This window comes from Arachis duranensis, chromosome 4, assembly GCF_000817695.3.
Source record: "Arachis duranensis cultivar V14167 chromosome 4, aradu.V14167.gnm2.J7QH, whole genome shotgun sequence".
NCBI lineage: Eukaryota > Viridiplantae > Streptophyta > Magnoliopsida > Fabales > Fabaceae > Arachis > Arachis duranensis.
The window spans coordinates 81,847,634-81,860,607 of NC_029775.3; the positions used below are offsets into that span (position 1 = coordinate 81,847,634).

General features: G+C 36.5%; 1 non-coding gene across 1 annotated transcript; it reads left to right on the top strand.

Moving 5' to 3' along the window:
- The first annotated feature begins 2,316 nt into the window (after positions 1 to 2,316).
- LOC127747353 (small nucleolar RNA R71) lies at positions 2,317 to 2,425 on the top strand. Its single transcript, XR_008009153.1, has one exon. It is a non-coding gene; the product is annotated as a small nucleolar RNA R71 (small nucleolar RNA).
- Positions 2,426 to 12,974: the final 10,549 nt, after the last annotated feature.

Here is a 12,974-nt window from a genome sequence, read left to right on the forward strand (position 1 = left end):
CAAATTGCCTTTGAAGTAAAGAGATCCACATCCTTACACTAGAAGAGTTAACTTTGATCAGAGACTGGATTAAATTCTCTCAGACATCTGTGTGGAAGGAAAACAGCGGAAAAAGGATTCCCAAGGCAATCCACTCAACTAAGAAGGCTTGACCTTAAGCCCGTGGCTAGAGGATGGTTGGAGTTCGTCCAACGCACTATCATCCCTACTAGCAATCGGTCAGAAGTGACCATTGACAGAGCCATCATGACTTATTGCATCATGATTGGGAGTGAAGTGGAAGTACATGAGGTGATACATCAAGAATTGTACAAGATAGCTAAAAAGCCTTCCACCAAATCAAGGTTGGCATTCCCTCACCTCATTTGTCACCTATGCAATTCAGCTAGAATTGTCATAGAAGGAGACATCTTCGTTAAGGATGACAAGCCCATCATTAAGAGGATAGAGAAAACTAGAGACCACGCACATGAGCCTGTGCAGCCGCCTCAACATCAGATGAGATGCTCAAGGGATGTATTTTCCTTCTCAAAGCTATTGGGATCAATGGCAGACTTCCGTGGGAGAATTAAGCTCTAACATGAATTAGTTGAGGATGGAGCATCAAGAGCATTTCACCATCCTAAACGAAATTAGAGAGGATCAAAGGGCTATGAGGAAAGAACAACAAAGACATAGGAGTGATATTGAAATTGGATCCTCAAGGAGGAGCACTAGCCGCCACCATTAAGGTAGATTTGTTCTCTTAATCACCTTTCCTTATGTTATTTTTCTGCTTTCTGTATGTTTTATTGTTTGTTCTCTTGTTCTTAGTGCATGATCATTTCTATCTATGTCTTAAAGTTATAAAATGTTCCATATGTCTCTCACCATTATTTAAAAGAAAATTTTATTTAAAAAGAATTGAGAGATACATGAATTTCTGTTTCCATCTCTGAATGTCTCTGTCTCTGTTCTGACTGCACATGATCACAAACTTTAAAAAGGAAATAACCATGAAAATAACAAAAATATAATATGAATATTATAATTAAGGTTGGGTTGCCTCCCAACAAGCGTTTCTTTAATGTCACTAGCTTGACTATCAGATCCTTTACGGAGATAGGTAGGGACTCAGAATTTTACCCCTTACAGTGAACTTCCTTCCTGTGCTCTCATCGATGAGCTCCACAAGTTCTAGAGATACGATCTCGTTCACAGTGTGTAGAATAATTGGGCTATCTGTGAAGACAACTCTCATGTCAGGTGAGAGCCTTCAGTGGAGATTTTCTTATCCCTCCAGCCTTTAGGTATCTTTTTCTTAGTACCTTCATTCTCATTGCTTGATGATGGTTTCCCAACACCAAACTTAGATTTGGTGTCTGTGGACTCTGTAAAGCTTTGCACAGAGAGAGAAAGGGTTGGAACACTAAGTGTTGCACAATTTTCTCTCTTTTAGGGAGGGAGTTAGGTTTACGCATCTTGAACAATATGTGATCTTCCCGTAACTACAGAATAAGCTCTCCCTTTGCCATATCAATTATGGCATTGGCAGTGGCTAGGAAAGGTCTTCCAAGGATGATGTTTTCCATCTCTGATGAGATCTTGGCAGCTTGCACCTCAAAGATTCTCAACCTCTCCATGATAGAGAGAGGCATGAGATTTATGCTTGACCCTAGGTCCCATAAGGCCTTCTCAAAGGCAATTGTCCCTATGCTGTATGGAATTAGGAAGCGTCCAAGATCTGGCAGCTTCTGAGGTAGTTTCTTTTGAACCAAGGCATTGAGTTCCTTGGTGAGTACTGGAGGTTATTCCTCCAATGTCTCTGTTCCAAATAATTTGGCATTCAGCTTCATCATAGTTCCTAAGTACCGAGCAACTTGCACTTCTCAAGTTTCCTCTTCCTCATTAGAGGAGGAGTATTCTTCAGATTCTATAATCTGTAACCAGGCATTCAAGGGAACCTCTATGATTTTCTCATGAGTTCTGGTTATGCATCTCCTTCGTAAGAGGCTTCTTGAGTGCTCTCAGTTATAGCTTGTGATCCAATCAGATGCTGAGAGATCATGTTGACCTATTGGGTCAGGATCTTATTCTGAGCCAATATGGCATTCAGAGTATCAACCTCTAGGACTCTTCTCTTCTGAGCCACCCTATTGTTCATAATATTCCTCTCAGAGGTGTACATGAATTGGTTGTTGGCAACCATATCAATGAGTTCCTATGCCTCTTCAGGCATTTTCTTCAAGTGGAGTGAACTACCAGCAGAGTGGTCCAATGCCATCTTGGACATCTTAGAAAGGCCATCATAGAAGATACCTAGCATGGTCCAGTCTGAAATCATGTTAGGAGGGCACCTTTTGATCAGTTACTTGTACATCTCCTAAGCTTCACAGAGGGATTCACCCTCTTTCGGTCTGAAGGTTTGAACTTCCACCCTGAGCTTGCTCAGCTTTTGAGGTGGAAAGAACTTGGTCAAGAATGCATTGGCCACCTTCTCCCAAGAGTCTAGGCATTCCTTAGGCTGAGAATCTAGCCATAACCTAGCTCTGTCCCTTATAGCAAAGGGGAAAAGCATAAGCTTGTAAAACTTTGGATCCACTCTATTAGTTGTAACGATCCAACTTCCAGAACGTCATGATCGTACCGAAAGTAAGGCGTTACCAACCTGCTTTCCTTTATTAACTATTTATTATTGAGCCTTTAATTCGATATCGCGATTTAGTTTTATAGAGAATTCCAGAAAATTTTGCTTTTATTTATCAAATAACTAATTATAATAAAAATTGTGCATAAATATTAATTGACTTAAACTTAAAGTATTTATAAATATCAATCTAATCATTTCTAATAAAATAATTTCTAGGAGTTCAAATTAATAACATAATTCATTCAGAATAGGATTTATTTAAATTAAATTATACAATTATTTCTTATTTTTCATTTATCAAAATTATAATTTCAATTATAGCAAATATCTAATAAAGATTATATAAGAATTCTAATTAATTTAAACTCCAATTATGATGAAACTCCATTTAATTACCTTTAGTAAAATAATTTTCTTAAAATAAAATTATCAACAAATAAAATAAATCACAAATAACTAATTATCTAATTTTCAAAAACTAGGGTTGTTACACCGTATATGTATTTTCTATTTTTCAGATACAAGTTCTGGTGCTCAACAGTGAGCTGCGATTCATTTGAGAGATGACGAAGATCATTGGACTTCTGTTTATATATGGTTTAGAATCTCTCCGTACTTATTTTGGAAAACTTATATCTATGTATTTATTTCTTTTGGAACTTGCCTATAAAGGCCTTGATGTACGTTTTGGGAGAGATAGGAAAAATACTGTTGTCAACTAGTTTTTATTTTTGTAACCTTAGCCAACCTAAACGTCGCAGGTCGCGATTACTGGCTATTTACTTATATATATATATAATGTCCTACCTTTATTCTATTTTACCTTAAGGTTTTATTTATTTCCCTTTTTTTGTTTGCGCTTTATCTTTCATTTTTATTGATACGTGAGTGTTCCTGATTTGCGATTTTATTTTACTTCTTTTTGGGATTCTTGTTTAATAATTCCTTTCAATTATATTCATATTATGAATCCACCTTGAGTCATACCACCTTATTATCATCAACTTATGACTCGAGTATAAGGACTTGAAAATTAGGGTGTTATATTATAGTATCAGAGTAGTTCGTACTCGTGAGCCTAAGGGATGGACTGCTTATGCTTTAATGTATACTCTGAGTTTGTGCCTGTGCTATTTAGGATATTTAATTGATATTTTTAGCATGAGGTCCATGAGTATACTATTGGAAATCTGAAGCACTTGACTTGAAATATTGAAACTGATCACCTTGATATCACCGTGGTCGAACCCGTATGCGGGGAGAAAATAGGGAAGACGCATCAGCGGATAACCAAGCCGTGCTCTTGGTTGCTCTGACCACTCTTGTGAATGCTATGCACGCAAATACTATGGCTACTAACTAGACCATAGAAAGAATGAACGAGAGCAGTAACGGAAAACCATCAAGCCGGGGGAGGTCCGATCACCTTGGTGACTTTTCTGAAGGTCAATCCCCCAATCTTAAAGGGTTTAACTAATCTGACGGAAGCCCATAATTGGTTCCAGGTGATAGAAAGAGAAATGCAAGCACAACATGTACTGGAAGATCAATTGGTGGAATTCGCTGCATATCAGTTTAATGGAGAAGCACAACACTGGTGGCAGAGAGCTCACAGTTTAGAGGGGAGTTTTACAGGAAATACCTCCCGAACTCTACGAGACAAGCTAAAGAATTGGAGCTACTACAACTGAAGCAAGGATTAATGACAGTGGCTGCTTACACAAGCTAGTTTGAAGAGTTATACTACTTTTCGAGGGTTTGTTAGGGTGCCCCTGAATGGTACAAGGAATGAAAATGTATGAAGTATCAAGATGATCTGAGAGTGTGAGATATTTTGCCCTAAGGGGTTAGGATTTTAAGAGGGGAGGTTACAACCAACAGCCTCAGCAAGGCCAAAACAACTTCTGGAGGAACAATAATAACAACAATCATCAAGGAAGGAGGTATGAAAAGCAACCTCAGAATGATTTGATTTGTAGAAGGTGTGAAAGTTATCACCCGAACACTGCATGTAGAACTGGATTAGGATTGTGTTACTGTTGTGGAGGAGCCGGTCACATGGTGTGGAATTGTTCCGAGAAGGCCAATCAGAATACTAGTAGAGCCCAACAACAGGGTCGTGTGTATATTGTGACGGCGGGTGAGGCTGATGGATCAGAGACTTTGGTCAGAGGTAAATGATAGATTCGTGATAAAAGAGTTAACCGCATTATACAATTGATAAGTTGTTAATTTAGGAATAAAGGTGCCAAAATTAACATTTGAAGTTGGATGTATTAGCAGAGATAGGGTGTCTTGGGATAACATTGGATAGATGGTGAGTTCTTAAGTGTTGGGGTAGATAGAGCATGAATTACGCTCGAATCTGACTAAGTTTAACATTGATTGGCATTTGATTTTAGTTGTCATAAATAGAATTAAGTGATTATCTATTATGTTAAGTTATGGTTTAGTACTTAAGGATGAATGATTGGATTCTTGGTGGATGAAAATCAGAGTGACGTAGCGGAAGATTGCTGGAGTGTTGATATAGGATAATGGCCACAAGTAGTAGTAGGGGTGATTAGAAATACTTTAGACTTTGAATACTTGAAAGGTTAGCGGATTAGTACAAATAATGATTCTAGATATTTGAGTTGATTGTGGTTGCGAGATTAGATTGATTCTGAAGTGGATGTGGAAATGGTTATGGGTGTGTATCTGGATTTAGATTATGAGTAGGTGAAAGATATTGTGTTTATATGATAAATATTACAATGTTTGATCATGTCGGTTTTGGTTTTAGGTTGACATTGGTAATGATTGGTTTTAAATGGCGAACTTGAAAAAGTTGAGTTGAAATGTTAAGTTTGTGTTGCGATTAAATTGAGCGAGACCGCGAGGGTGGTGAATTTCGGCTTGGGGGAGTCTCCGTTAACCTTTGGTAAGGATTTGTAGAGTTTTAGAAATTTTAAGTTAAGAGTTTAATCGGGAGTTACAGGAGGTTTCAAAAACGTGAGGCAAACTTGATATTGGATTAACTATTGAGAAAGACCTAGAGAAAGCTAATAGTGAAATGAATGATTATGACATAGGCTTGAGATCGGTTTAACTTATGATGTTGTAAGTTAGAATGAGGAGTGTAGATTGGTGTTTGAATTAATACTGAAGGAAGGTAGAATGAGTGGTGCGGGAGTAGTTGAATCCAGTATTGATGAAGTAGAGTATAGAGGAATGCAAAGGATTTAAATTGATTAATGACTAACAAGGTTTGAACCCAACCCTTATGGCAAGGGAGAGTGAACTTGAGATAGATTTGGTACAAGAAACAGAGCTAATCTTGATTGCACAATAGGAGATGAATTATTGACTTAGTCACGGATTCTTGTCTAATTCTAAGAACAATAAAGATACGTAGTGGCTTGAAGACGAATTTGACGCAACTAAATTTTGAGGACAAAATTTTAAATAAGGTGGGTAGGATGTAAAATTCGGTCAAATCATAAATAAATAACTAATTAATTAAATATGGGCCGCTGGGGGTGAAAAATTTAGAATCATAATTTGGAAATTTAAATGTGATGATTGGATTAAGAGAATTTTTCCTACTGGAAATGTACTTGTCTGCGGAAAAATACGTAAGGACGCGTATTGAAAATTTAATCAGCAATACCGACTTAGACTGTCCAGTACTGTAAGTGAGAAAATAAATTATGAGCCAGAAAGATTAAGAAATTAGAATTGATGATTTGGGAAAGTAAAAGTAATTAAAATGCGAAAATACTAATCTTAAAGATTTTGACCTAAAATTGGGTCAACGAGCTAAACCGAGTGAACCAGGCCCAAGTGAGCCCAAGCTCACATATATAAGCCTTCAAATTAATGCATTTCAGCATCATTCACCCCTTTTCTTGAGTGCTCCACGATGAAGAGAAGAGAAGGAGAAAAGAGAGTTTGAAACCCTGACCACACAAACTTTTGAGTTTTATTACCCCATTTTTGCAGAACATGCCAAATTCGGAAGGCCCAATCCACCATAATGTTCTCTTTGGAGCTCCGATTGTGGCACCATTTGCAACAACACGAAGCCCATTTCTTTCTCTACAATTCTATCTAAAAATATTAGTAAGCATTTTGAGTTTTATTACCCCATTTTTGCAAAACATGCCAAATTCAGAATTTAGTTATGGGTTTCAAGAAATCTTGTGATTCTGGTTGTTTAGGGGTGACCTAATATGAGCTATTGGTGAGTTTCATCAACCATTTTCATGGTTAAGGTATGAGATCCTCAAACCCTTGTGATTTATGAAGTTTCATGAATTCTAGGTTGATGTATGTATGAAATTGTGTATATTAGAGTGTTAGATGATTTTGGTACACCTTGAAAACTTGAAATTAGCTTGTGGAGCTTTTAGGTGAGACTCGGAGTAGATATCCATAAGTAAGAGGCTTGATTTTGGCTTTCAAGAGGTACAGTTTAAGTTTCATTTAAATACAGTATAATGTAACGTGAATTCCTAGGCTAGATGCCCCTAGGATTAAGTTTGAATTGTGTATTTGGTTGGAATTTAAAATGTGTAGATGATGCGTTGTGGTAATTGATGATTTGGATGAGGATTGTGTGATTATGCATAGTTAATGTGTTGTGGAGTTTGATGATTTGGACGGTGATAATGTATTTATGAATTATGTATTGACTTGATGAATATTGGGCCAAAAGCTATGAATTTAGGTCAGAGGCCGAAAAAATATAAGAATGGTAAGTGGTGATTGAATTGTGTGATAATGTATGAGTTTGAATGAAAAAATTGGTATTGAATGTGTAAAAATTAGAATGATTGATAGGATAATGGAAATTGAGGATTTGAGGTGTGAAGTTGATGAATTTGAGTTGAAATTTGTAGATGAAGTAGGTTTGAATTTGGTTGAGTATGAATATGTAAATTGATTTGGTTTGGGGTAATTTTGTTGATGTTAAAAACTATTTTGGCTTAGAAACTTTTGGAAAAGTTGGCAAATGCTGTTTTTTGGTTAAAACTGATTTTTGACCAATTTCGGCAGGCCATAACTCGATCCTCAGAATTGGAAAATTTACAAAACTAAATTTTTATGAAAATTCAATTATCGATCTTTCCAACAGTTCAAGAATGGTTGAAAAAGAAATTTTGTGGAAAAAAATATTAAGGTTTGAAATTTGGGTTGAAAAACTTTTCTAGAGCATATCAGCTTTTTTCAAAGTATGATATACCATGCGTACATGAGCACTGTCGCGCGTACGCAAAAGTCGGTCTCTGCCAACACCCATGCGTACACGAACATGGGCTGCCTATGCGAGTTTGTTAAAATGATGCTCATGCGTACGCGAGCAAGTCCCACTACCCAAACCTTCCCCAGACGCGATGGTGATCCAAATACACGAGTTTTAAAAAATTACACTCATGCATACGTGAACATGTGCATGCGTACACGACCACCCTTGTTTTTTTGTAAAGTGAATTTTTAACCTCTCAACCATTTCTCGAGACTTCCAAACCTATATAAACCCAGATAAGAGTCTAGAGCCAGTGTAATTGAGGATAGAGGAGTTAGAAGTAAGAATTAAAGAGATGAGTTGGTGAATTGATAAGAGATGAACAAATTGTGAAGTAATGGATGATAAGTGATAATGAAATGATGAATGGTAAATGGTTGAATGATATTGAACGATGAGGATGAAAGAATTTGATTAAGATATGATGGGAGCGATTATGATGTTAAGAAGTGATGAACGATTGATTATGATTGAGCTATGAAGAGAATGATTTTAAAAATGATTTACTTGCAGTGGTGTGATTCTACTTGCCGCAATACAGTGATTCTACTTGCTTTTGAAAATGATTTACTTGCAGTGGAGTGATTTCACTTGCCACAGTAGCGTGATTCTACTTGCTTTTAAAAATGATTTACTTGCAGTGGAGTGATTCCACTTGCCGCAGTAGAGTGATTCCACTTGCCGCAGTAGAGTGATTCTACTTGTGATGGAGTGATTCCACTTGCTACAGCAGAGTGATTCTATTTGCCAGATATACCTGTCTGGGTAGATGCAATGGAGTGATTTCACTTGCTCCGAACATGTCGGGTTTGGCTCTATAATCGACAGATGATATTATCAGCCATAGGACATGCATACATCATTTGCATATTTTGATTTGTTTGGGTTTGCTTAATTGTATCGTTTGCCTAATTGTATATCGTACATGATTAAATGCTACTTGTCTTACTTTAATCTACTTGTGTGTTTTCTTGTTTGCATTGCTTGTGTTTGCATAACTAAGAGGTCCCTCATACTGGTATTGGTTGACGCTAAAGGCTATCCTTGTTGAGATAGAATGATGAAAATGGTTGAATAATAAAGGTTGATATTGAATGGGATGATTTGAGCCTCATGGGTTGATGCAGTAGAATGATTCCACTTGCTATGAGTGGAAAGTTGATATGTTGATATTATTATTAAGTCGAATTATCTGCTGGCTGATTCTAGTTTTGGATTTATTTTGTTGGAAAGTGGTGAAAGTATGAGAAATGTTGAATTAGTTTAGACTCCCTTAGGATAGTTGCCAATTTATGGATTAGATATAACTTAGGATGGATATGATGGGGTATGGAGTTTAAAATTGCTTAGCAAGATATATATATATATTTTCTATTTTATAAATGCAGGTCATGGTGCTCAGAAGTAAGCTGCGGTTCATTTGGGTGATGGTGAAGATCATTGAACTTCAGTTTATTTCTTTTGGAACTTGCCTATAGATGCCTTGATATATATTTTGGGAGATAGGAAAATACTATTGTCAACTTATTTATTTTGTAACCCTAGTCGGTCTAAACTTCACAGGTCATCACTAGTCGGCCTAAACTATCTTTATTCTATTCTACCTTAATGTTTTATTTATTTCGTTTTCCGATCATGCATTATCTTTTCTTTTTATCGATACGTGAGTGTTTCCGATTCACGATTTTATTTTTACTCATTTTTAGGCTTCTCGTTTAGTAATTCCTTTCAATTATATGCATATTATGAATCCACCTTGAGTCGTATTACCTTATTATCATCGACTTATGACTCGAGCATAATGACTTGAAAATTAGGGTGGTATAGCAATGGCTACTATAACAGTGGCGTGTAGCTCGCCGACAAGCTCCTTCAACGAAGTTGGTTATGGCTTTCTAGTGATGGCAGCAGCGCTGCCCTTTTCTTTCGTTGTTTGTCTTTCTCTCTTCCTCTCTAGCTCGAAAGTGGCTACAACCTCCCCTTGCTATGCCGACACTATCATCTTTTCCTTCTCTTCTCCCTTTCCACTTCTTGATCTGTGTCTGTGAACTTTCTCTGTCTTTGTTGCTCTCTCTCTCATTACTAAAAAACTACTTGTTACAGACAGATATTTTCGACAGATTTTACGAGGGAGTTTTTATTGGAAACAAAGAAAAATGAATTAGCATGAATTACATATGGAAAAGAGGATCTGGCGATAATTCTATCTGAAATATAATTTTTTGTGGAAAATAATTACTGACAAAAAATCTGTCTGTATTTAAATGAACAAAACCACTGCGTTTTATTAAATTATTACAGACAAAAAATATGTCTGCAATTTAAAATATTCGGTTGGAAATGTTAAAATAAAGGTTTGGGGATCACGTTCTCCTCTTCATTTCACATCACACTTTTGCGCCTCCACACTCATCCCCTCTAAATACTCCTTTGGCAGCGCCTCTCGACCTTACAATGCCGTCGCACCGAATCTCTATTGCATTGAACTTCCATCGCACTAAGGCTCTGTGATACCCCTTCCTGGTTCTTCTTCGTCGCACCCTTCCCATCAGCCTTGCTCGCGTCGCTCCCTTTCGAACCCTAATGCGTGCTTCTCTCTTTGATCTCACCACTAGTACTTGCTCTTTGCCGCGTGTTGCTATATTTCTCTCTTCGATCTTGCCTTAGCTGTGCAAGTAACCATAATCTCCTTTCTCTTTCGTTGCTGTTTTCTTCCATTCAATTCTATCGCTAACTCTAATTATGTTATCTTATGTTTCATTGCTAACCCTAATTCTATTTCCTATTCTATGACAAGAACTTCTAACGGTTATAGTTCTTTATTTTGTATTCTTATAAACTTGTTTGTGAAATCTAGGTTCCTAATTGCATTGACAAGCTAGCACAGGCAGGCATCACGCTATGGGTTTTAACTGGTGACAAAATGGAGACAGCAATCAACATGGGATAATATTCATAGTCATGAAGATTCGGTAAACTTTTATGTTGGTTGTCGAGGGCCTAACACAATCCTCTGCTTATGTGATAATACTACGATGTCTCTTCTTCAGGTATGCTTGTTGCACTGAATGTTTTGTCATTGGGTAATATTTTAGGTATGCACTATGATGTCTCTTCTTCAGGTATGGCTAACACAATTCTTGAAGTGTTGCACTGAATGTTTGAAACTCTGATACTGGGATGCCTGCCCCAAACTTTTCAAGGTTAGTAGATCTAGATTCAAGATAAAAGATATAATACTTGATACATTCATGGGTAAGAATCTCCTAGTTTTGTCTCAAGATCACCTAAATCCTCAATTCCAAGCCAAGAGTACTAAAAAGCTACTCTAAAACTAAGAGAAGTATTTTCACAAACACTTGGAAGGCATAAAAGTAAAACATAATAAAATTGCAAGAATAATAAAATCTAAAGCTGCCAAATACAAGAAAGCAATAAGAACAATTAAAAAAGCAACAATAAACATGAAAACATGAATTGCATTAAAGAAAATAAAAATTGAACAAGATTTCATAAAAATAAAAGTAACAAAATAAAAGAAATAGCAAGTAGAACTACTAGAGAATTAAGATGCTAGAACAATAAAAAGTAGAGAAAACTAAATCAAAACAAGAATTAAAACCTAAACTAAGGGAAAAACTAAACCTAAAACCCTAAATTCTAGAGAGAAAAATGAGCTTGTCTCTCTAGAAATCTAACCTAAAACATGGCCTAAAACTATCCTAATTGCTCCCCCTTGATCCTTTTTGAATTTAGCATCAAATATTTTAGAAATGAGTTGGATTGGGCTAAAACTGGCCTTGAAATCACGACCCACGTGTTTACTTAAGTAAATCACGTGCTGCAACTCGTGCGTACACATGAGGCATGCGTACACACAACTTGGATAATTTGCAAAAGATGCGTACGCGCAGGTGGACAGATTTCCAAATCTCCATTTCTTCATGAATTCTCCACTTTCCATACTTTTCTTCACTTCTTCAAGACATCCTTGCCTTCCAATCCTTAAATCACTCAACAAACACATCAAAGTATCAAATGGAATAGAGGTGAATTAATTTTAGCAATTTTTATGCATAAAAAGCATGTTTTTAATCACTAAGCATAATTTGGATAAATTCACAAAAACATGCCATTTCAACAAATAAATGCAAGATAAGTTGATAAAATCTACTCATTTCAATACAAAATTTACCATAAAATTGTGGTTTATCATGTACGCATCCCTCATGCGTGCGCATCATCATCAAGATTTAACCAATTCATGCATACACATATTATTGTGCATACGCATCTCAAAAATTCATCCCTCTGGTGCGTGCCTGTGCACCCAGTTGTGCGTACGCACAACTGCTGAAAGTCCCTCTGGTGCATATGTATGCTGTAACACCCTAATTAGCCTAAGCCTTACCTCGTGTCGTAAAGTAAAGGTTAATCAGAGATTACGACAGTTCTAAGCTCATACATAATATATATATATATAAAGAATAGTATAATCTAGAAGCCCGATAAAAGATATAGCTCAAAAATAGGATTTTAAAAGTGCAAACGTACTAATGAAGTACTGTATTAAGGTACAAGAAACAGATGTGATATACACAAGCTAATATTATCATAGAGTAGTATCATAAGGAACTAGCCGTGACTCGCAGAGTTTAAGCCGGCTAGCCATATATAGACCATACAGAAAACTGACAGTTTGAAAACAGCTTATAGAAGTTTTGTTTTCTCATATACATGCCTCTAGGCAAAACAAAATACAAAAGTGAGAGATGTATAAACAACATAAACCAAAAAGTCTCCAGAAGAATCCAAGATCCTCTGCTTTTGTCACCATCCAAAACAACTCACCGAGGTGGGTTGCGACCTACATCTGAAAAACATAACAAAAATATGGTATGAGATTCGGAGGTTCTCAGTATGGTAACAGTGCCTAGTGATGTAGGATATAAGACCCTGGAACGTCAAAGGCAATCCTAGACCCCATATCCATCACAAGATTCAAGTTTAAAGCATTCTAAAACAGATAAGCATAAGTATGCCAACATTAACTTA